The 9004-nt window shown below is 48.4% G+C and overlaps 1 pseudogene; it reads left to right on the top strand.

Moving 5' to 3' along the window:
* The first annotated feature begins 4952 nt into the window (after positions 1-4952).
* LOC149345808 (uncharacterized) lies at positions 4953-6375 on the top strand (annotated as a pseudogene).
* Positions 6376-9004: the final 2629 nt, after the last annotated feature.

Raw genomic sequence — 9004 nt, 5'->3', positions numbered from 1 at the left:
GAAAGAGCCAAGCTTGATGGGGCAAAGGAAAGAACGGCTACAGGTTGAGTGGTATCCACAGAAGCGATGGCTGTGCCTTGACGCAGAAGAATGGGTTCCGGCGTAGTGTTGAAGGCAGTCAGTAGTGAAGACCCATTGGTGAAGCGGAGCAGGGACGCGACGAGAAAGATGCCCCTTGAGAAAAGACGGGGGCTTGGTGTGACGAAAACGTCCCCAGCGTTGACGTGGGCAGAAGCAACAGAGAGGACATCTTCGCAGCCGGGGTAAAGTACATGATCAGCGGTGGTAACCAGATGATGAGAAGGCAGGACAGAAACGGCAGAAAGGTCGGATTCAGAAGCTCGTAGAGTAGGGGGACAGCAGGTAATTACAGCTTGCGCAGAGTGGAGGAAGTCCCAGCCGAGGATGAGGGGATAAGCACAGGAGGGAAGCACGAAAAAATACTATGTAGTGCAGGATGCCGTCGATAGTGACTCGAGCTGTACACAATCCGGAAGGACGCATTGATTCATCATTGGCAGCACGGAGAAAAGGACCACTGTAAGGGGTGCGCACCTTGCGAAGACGAGAACATAAAGCAGAACTAATTACAGAAATGGCGGCGCCCGTATCGATCAATGCTTCTACTACAGTGCCTTCAATATCAACGGTTAACATGTTCGATGGCTGTGCAGGAGGAATTGAGAGGTCGGCGTGCGGTGCAGTTTTACCTCCGGAAACTGCACAATTTAGTTTTCCGTGTGGCCAGTTGTCTGGGAGGATGGTGGACGTAGAGGCGACGACGAGCGGCGGAAAGGCGATGGCGAGCGGCGGCGCGACGACCTGTCGTTAGAGGTGCGGTGCGGAGAGGTAGAGGGATAGGAGGGACGATAATTAGTATGGTATTAGTATGGAGAAGTCCCCGTACGGTGGGCGACGAGGAGGACTGGAAGCAAACGTCGGACGGTAAGCAGGTGACGAGTACGTAGCTCCGTTGCGAAAGTCTGGGTACAACTCGCGCTCGTCGCGCTGACGCCGACGGCACACACGGGCAACATGCCCGCGAATTCCGCAGTAGTGACACGCCGGCCGACGTGCAGGCGGACTCCAAACAGGACATATAGCGGGGCTCGGGGACACAGAGACCGGAGTTTGCTGGACGGGCTGTGGATGCGACGGGTAAACAGCAGCAGGAGGCGTCGCAGCAACCTGGGCATAGGTAGGCACAAAACGCGGTACAGGTGGTTCCGCAGCCAAGGGACGAGTGACCGAAGCGAGCTCGTCTTTGATGAGATCACGCAAAGGCGAGGACGACGGGGCGGGAGGCGGGTGGGAATCCACCGCCGGTAAGGTGGAGCCGTGCAGTTCCTCCCGGATAATGGAGCGAATGAGGGAGCGTAAGTCCACATCAGGTGAAAGTGGGGCTAGCGCACCTCCACCACTTGTGAGACGGGAGACAGAGCGCAGGATGGAGCGAGCTTTAATGGCACCTGCAAATATGGCGACCAACCCTTCGAAGAAGAAGATGAGCGATGATGATGGATATGTACAGATGAAGACGAAGGTCGCATGTTGTGCTTACAATATCTACTAAATGATCCCGGTGCTTACGAATGCTTCCGGTCTTTACATGACTAACATGGAAAGTGGCATTACGTAGACAAAGAAAAAAACGAAACACTTATGAAAAGGAGGGTGATGGTTCGAGCTAGTGAACCGCTCCCATGTTGTTTCATAGCGCAATATGAAGAAAATGACAGGACACAAGCTCTTGTGTCCTGTCTTAAGCCTTTATTTTGCGCTATGGAACCTCTTTTCAAAAGGCACTACAAGCTTTAAAAGACCCACTAGCCCCTACTATACAACCTTTCAATGCCAGATTGTTAATTCGAACAAGTGGAACACCCTTTTCTTTTCCTGCAAAAACCTCGTAATTTCTTATCCAGACGGAAAACATTTCCTTCCCTTTAGTACGAGCTAGCCAGAACAGTTCACCATTATTCGGTAGGAGGCTGTCATTGAGAAACAGCCGAGGAAAATCATCGTGAACAAATCCAGGCAGTTCTTTACGAGGTCGAAACCATTGTTCCTTCGCTTTAGGAGAGTACATCTGGAGAAGAATATGGGTTACAGTATGGTCTTTACTGGGAAGACGGTGAATAGCACACGCATTACCTGCTTCAAAGCCAGACACCTCAAGTTTTTGAGCAAGACCTCTGACCAAGGGCTGAAGGTTCTCGTTTGACTTGCTGGGAAACTCGTAGACCTTGAAACTCTTTCTCCTGCAGTGTTGTTCCATTTCATTCACTTGTTTATACATTTTTTCAATCAGGTCTGACTGGAAATAGACAGCAGAAGACAGCTATTCAACTTTGGAGCGAAATTTCGGCCCTTCAGCTTGACAGGCGCTGACTTCTCCAACACCGATTTGTACTTTGGTGAAAAAAATTAGATTGAGTGTAAACTTCCTGTACAGCGGTATCAATATATTCAAGCAGGTACTTAAATGTAAGAAGCTCCTCTACTTTCATGGCGCTTGAGTCAGTGAGTGAGAGAGTAAACGTTTGTTCATGAGGATGGTGGTAGGAGCGCATGTAGTAGGGCCCTCACTCCAATGTTCCCTAGCCTTCTGCCGACCTTCTGGCGATGAGACGGAGCGTTGCCTGGTCGTCGAGGAATGCGCTGATCAGCTTCACCTCGCACACCTCCAGGGCCGCATTACATGGCTTTATATGGTGGGATTTTTTCCGACATGTTCATCTGATATGTGTTTTTGTGCTGGAGTGTCGCCGCACCATGGAGATTTATCTCCAAGGCATGAAATGATTAGTTTCGGGAATAGGTTTGCCGCTGACTGGCAACAGTAACTAAAGCGCGGGCAAACATGTTAAAACGTATATATTTTTTATTCTTATTTTGTAGATCAATCGGGCATTTTTAGCGCAAACATTTATCTGAATGAATTCATTAGAAATAAAAAGAGAAACGTCCACATTCCGTTGGGGGCATGTGGTTAGTATTTTTCTGTTTTCTGCGTAGTTATCTCACAGGTTAAAAAAACCCGCCGCGGTGGCTCAGTCGTTACGGCGCTCGGCTGCTGACCACGAAATACGCTGGTTCGAACCCGGCCGCGGCGGCTGAATTTTGATGAAGGCGAAATTCTAGAGGCGCGTCTCTTGTGCGATGTCAGTGCACGTTAAAGAACACCAGGTGGTGGAAGTTAACGAGGCCTTCACTACGGCGTCCCTCATAGCCTGGGTTGCTTCGGGACGTCAAACCCAATAAACCAATCACAGGTAAAAAAATGTTTCCACTGTCTCATTTATAAACAGAGGAAATACAAATACACAAAGAACTATTCCCAAACGCTCTCTTTTATTTTAGTGGCTGTTAGTTCTCTTCATATGAGTGTCGTCATGAACCCATATTTCCGTATATTGTCTACTAAGCGTATAGAAAAATCCTATACGCAAACATTACAATAAGTCGGGCTACTAATCAAAAATATCTTGGGATTTGGTTTAATGAAACCCTATCCTGGAATGTACATGTTTCAAAGCTAACTACAGAATTAAGTAAAGCTGTTGGATGCCTGTATAAAGTTGCACCTCTAATACCTGTTTGGCTTAAGCTAGCAATATATTATGCCTTTTTCTATTCCAGGCTATCGTACTGTATTTTAGTCTGGGGAACCACGACAGCTGCTAACATTGAAAAACTTCACACACTCCAAAAAAGAGCATTGTGGGCATTAGAAGGATTTTATGGCTTACCGTTAAATTTGCCAACTGCTCCACTCTTTAGAAAATACAGTCTACTAAACACTAAGCAGATTTATAACTTTCGCCTGCTGCAGCATATACACAAAAATAATCACAAAAACCCCGACAATGAGATACCCCTTCCGCAAAATAATGAAAGTAGTACCAAGAATCCGTACAAACTACGGCAAACAAAGTTTGAATTATCAGGTACCAACTATTCTCAATGTGTTTAGCGTTAAAACTGAATTTACCACCTCTCTAAATTGTTTTAAGAAAAAAATCAAAGAGCTTTTGTTAGAAACTGACCCTCTACTAACATGAAAATTTCTGTTACTTTATTAAATTACAACGCTTTTAGTGTTTGGTAAATATTTTTTGTTTACAGGGTTTATGTTTTCCGGGCAGTGCCTGTGCACCTCTTTTTGTATAATTATTGTGTATCTTGTGTTCTGTTGACGTTGTCAGTAATGCATGCAGTGCTTCTTTACTTGCATTTTTGTTATGTCATTCCATTTATATATATATATATATATATATATATATATATATATATATATATATATAGATTATATCTCCTGTGTGTTATATTCCGTAGCCACACTTTCTAATAGAGTGCATCTCCATCTCGTTTTGTGCACATAATGTCACCAATTCTTCGTATTTTGTTGCCATGATGTTATCATGCTTGTATGGGCTGCGCACCGCTGCCCCTGCTTCAGGTGCCGGGACCTCATCAGGCCAATTGGCCTTTTGCCCCTGCTCCCTCTTTCTGTAGAAAAGAAAGAAATTTCTATTTCAACGCATGTCTGGTTCAATGGTACGGCAAAACAGCGCTGACGGACGGGACGGAAGAAGATGAGACAAACACATGCGCTGACATGCGCAACCATTTGGTTGTTAGTCAGCGCATGTGTTTGTCTCATCTTCTTCCGTCCCGTCCGTCAGCGCTGTTTTGCCGTACCATTCAACATGAACCAACCAGCCCGACTCAGCCCTCTCCTTGAATTCATTTCTTGTACATCGGGCACTTTCCTTTCCGCCTATTGCCTCCGCTCATCTGTTGTATGTGTAAACCTTCTGGCTACAGCAACGTGTCGGGCACGTCTCCTCACGTACTCGTTGAAGAATTCCTTTCTGCCTCCGGACGTTCTCCGTCTATTCGGGGGTCTCATTCCGTCGGAAGGCCATGCAAAACGGACGTGCCGCATCTTACGCTTCGAAACGTGGAGACAAGTGAGGTTTTACACGGAGTGCCTGAGCATTGCGTGCAGAAGCAACGTCCCCCCTGAACAAGGGGATAGAAGATTCAGTCAAGACCTGCGTGTAGCTTAGCAGACGGCGGACTTCATGTGGCGACAGGTTCTCCCTAGGCTCCCTCGCCGAAGAGCGCCTCCTACCTCGCCTCAACAAGACGTCGTCGCGCTGGGGAACGCAAGTCTCCCCCCGAAGGTGAATAACCTGCTCGTTCTGGGGCCAAAATACTGCGAGCATCCGCGACTCGACAAAACGCAGCTCCTCTCTCTTGTTAGGACCGCTGCTAGAAGAGTAAGATCGGATGAAGCTGGAATATGCATCAAGGAAGGCGTGGATTCCCTCCTCCCGGAGGTGAAGAAAGGAAGCACGCGCCGGCTCACTGCTGCAGTATCGGCCCTCAAAGACGCTGGCGTCAAGCTCCTGCAGTGGGACAAAGAGGGTGGTTTTGTCGTCGTGGCAAACGACCTCTACAAGGATAAGGCTCAAGCTGCAGTCGCTGCCAACTTCAGACAAGTGAAAACTGTCAAGCCGTCGAAAGTGCAAGAGAAGGCAGTACAGCTTTGTGAGCGTGCTGGCCTTTCAAGACTGGCCTCTTCTGTCAAGGCGTCGAAGGCATCCAGCCTTACCGTCTTCTTCAGCGCCAAGACGCACAAAGTAAGCTGCCCCTTCCGTGTCATTGTATCTGAACGAGGAACGTGGCAACGCGAGGTAGCGGTGTTCCTGCAGAAGTGCCTGTCGCACCTTGAGGTCGAAGATCCTTTCCTCATCAGAAAGCCTGAGACCGTGTCGAAATTTCTTCAAAACGAGTGTCCTGCCGACGTTAGCGCGTTTTCGGTGGATGTCAAGGACTTATACTACTCCCTGCCGCAAAGCGCGGTGATCGCAGAAATCAGCAGGTGCATCGTCCGTCACGGAGTTACAAAGTTCCAGAACTCTAGTGGTATGAATGTAAGCATGTTTCTAGAAATGCTCCACTTTTATTTACAGTCCACGTTTGCTAGAGTTGACGATAGTTTTTTCATCCAAAAACAAGGTGTTTGTATTGGATCGAGCCTCGCTCCCGTTCTCAGCGATCTGTTTTAGCTTCGTGCGATAGACAACTTCAAGCCAAGCTTGACGGCACCGTTGTTAAAGGTATGCGTTATGTAGATGACTTTTTAGTATTTTATCTCAAAGGTGACGCCCAACAAACTGTTGCTCAGATTTTTGACGTGTTCAGTACTGAACTTAACAACCTACAATTGACCACAGAGCTACCTACTAACAACAAACTAAGGTTTTTAGATCTGGAACTTGAGCTATCGTGTGACCATATCTGTTGGATGTACTCCCCGCGATCCGAGAAGAGCCTGCTCGCCTTCCGGTCGGCCCATTCTAAGATAGTTAAGCGCGGGATAGCGAAAACATGCATGAAAGCCGCTCTGTTTAGATCATGTGCGCATAAAACCCAAGCCAGCTTTGACGCGCAGGTTACTAGGCTTACCGCTGCAGGCTACCCGACGAAGGTCTTATCTGGCATAGCAGAGTCGATATTAAAAGAATGCAGAATTCACAAGGAGAAGCGCAAACTGGACAAGAACATAACATGTATTCCGTATGTTCATCAAGTATCGCACAACCTGAAAAAGATTGTGAACAAAGCCGGCGTGAAGCTCCTTTTCTCTGCCAGGAACAAGTTGGGAGGCCTGTGCAAGAGAGTGAATCAGGAAAATGGAAAGAAGGCATGTCACAAGAAACACAGAAACAAATTTGTCAACTGTTGCTGTGGTGTGATCTACAAGGTTCCACTGTCATGCGGCCGATTTTACATCGGGGAGACCGGACGGTGCGTCAATGATCGGCTACGCGAACACGCGAAAGACATAGAAAACAAGTCACGCCGAAATAACATGGTCATTCATTTCGCAGATTGCGACAAATGTGAGGCGTTTTTAGACCAAACCACTATCATCGCCAAGTATAGAGATCACACCTCACGCCTGATATCGGAGGCCTTTCACATTCACACATTAGGCAACTCATGTGTAAGCCAACCATCGGTGGCTCTATTCCCACAGGAGATCGCTTTTCTTAATCATTGATGATATCCCGAATGTATGCCTTGTCATGTTTACACCGCAGTTTTCCCTTCTATGCTTTATATTGCACCCCTCTTTCGCAATAAACCACTTGGTTGTTAGTCAGCGCATGTGTTTGTCTCATCTTCTTCCGTCCCGTCCGTCAGCGCTGTTTTGCCGTACCATTCAACATGAACCAACCAGCCCGACTCAGCCCTCTCCTTGATGTCTGGTTCCATCGTCTCCTCCTAAATACTGCTGCTCATTCGGCTTAGCTCGGTGCGCTTAGGATCGGTGCCACTAAATTAGCACCCCAGGTTCGCGTCTGGTTGCCACTGGCTACGCCTTACCAAGTAAGCCACCCTATGGGAAGGTGAGCTGTGGCACAAGGCAGGTGCTATGGCAGGTGTTGCCATGAGGGGGACTTGGGTGGGTTGCTACCCAGGTTGCTCTCCCCGAGCAGTCTCTCACTATTTATTTATTTACCCTCAAGGGTTATGAGGCGTCACAGAGCGGATGGGTACAGGGGTTGAGCAAAACTCCAACCAACAATTTGAAGAAAAGAGATAAGAAAGCACACGCGTACATGCTGTTGTGCCGGCGCCCACATTTCGCTGGCTGGCCTCTCTGGAAACCAGCGCTGCGCGCCCGCCGTCGCTCAAGGCAGGCCGAGACTCTCTCGGACATGTCGCGGCTTGCAGCGTGAATCATCCCGCCTCGCCGGCGCCCGGCCCGGCGCGGACCCTTCCTCCTCCCCCTCCTCTCCGTCGGCTCGAACACCTGAGGCGCATCGCCGGTCGCCCGTTCCTGTCGGCAAGCCTTCAACGGCCGGGCGCCTCTAAACCATTCGTCTAATTTGAACGGTAGCCAGTGCCTTGATCTGATTGGAGGATTTGAACTGCTGGCAGCCGCAACGGACACCGGCGGCTATAAAAACGGAGCCGCGCTGAACCCGCGCAGCAGACGGGCAGCAGAAGAGCCATCACGCCGGAGCTACGCTCGCCGCCGGGGCCGCCCTTTTTCTTTGTGCTAGCCCGTGGTGCTCTTGGCCCTTGTATCATGTAAAAGCCCTTGTACATACTGTACATAAAAGTCCTTTGACTCACCGTCGCCTCGACCATTTCCTGGCTCGGACACCCAGTCACAACAACGCGCTCCTGCTTGGGCAGCGATGCTGCCTCCAGTATTTGAAAATAAATAAATACTGAAACATACGGTGCAGAGCTTAAAAAAAGCAACAAAATGCCCTGGGCACAGCAAATAAGTGATAAGAAAAAAACACTAAATAAGCAGGCTAGATAGTGAATAAATATTTTTTACCGCGTCTTTGAATGCTGCAGGGCCTTGAATATAGGCAATGGAGGAGGGCAGGTGATTCCAATCTGTTATAGTTTTTCAGCTATAGTTTATTTTAAACTTCATCATTAATTAAATCGACTGCGGCCTGCCCACCGTGCCAAGCTGCCCACCACCCAGGTGAGCAGCCTGCCACAAAACCGGCTTCAAATAAACAAACAAAGAAACCAACAAAACAGAAAGACAAACACACAGACAACGCCCAAATGCGGGGAATGAATGCTATAAGTGGCAGCGCACTAAAAATTAACATTCTTGTAAAATAAAAAGTTGGTAGGTATAGCAAGAGCAGTAGACTACAGTGTTCTCGAATGTGGAAAATTTAGGAGCCGGAATGATGTAGCAAGCACTGTCAGGTATAGGCGGCGAGAACAGTCATCGTATAAGTGGTCGTGCCGGCGTCATGAAGGTATTTTGCTAAACTGAGGAAAACCAGAAAAGCAACGAGAAACTGCCGACCTATCGAGTTCAGCGTCCACGGAGGAGAAGCGGTGAGAAGTTCTAACCCGTGCACTCGAGAAAATTGCGACTCTAACTCTCGAGCCTCAAGCGCCCCTTCCTTGGAGTGGTTGAAAGGGGGGGGGGGGTTATTGA

Source organism: Amblyomma mixtum, chromosome 4 (genome assembly GCF_055824585.1).
Source record: "Amblyomma mixtum isolate Tamu chromosome 4, ASM5582458v1, whole genome shotgun sequence".
NCBI lineage: Eukaryota > Metazoa > Arthropoda > Arachnida > Ixodida > Ixodidae > Amblyomma > Amblyomma mixtum.
The sequence above is the reverse complement of the archived record's forward strand: the minus strand, read 5'-3'. Positions and strand labels throughout refer to the sequence as shown.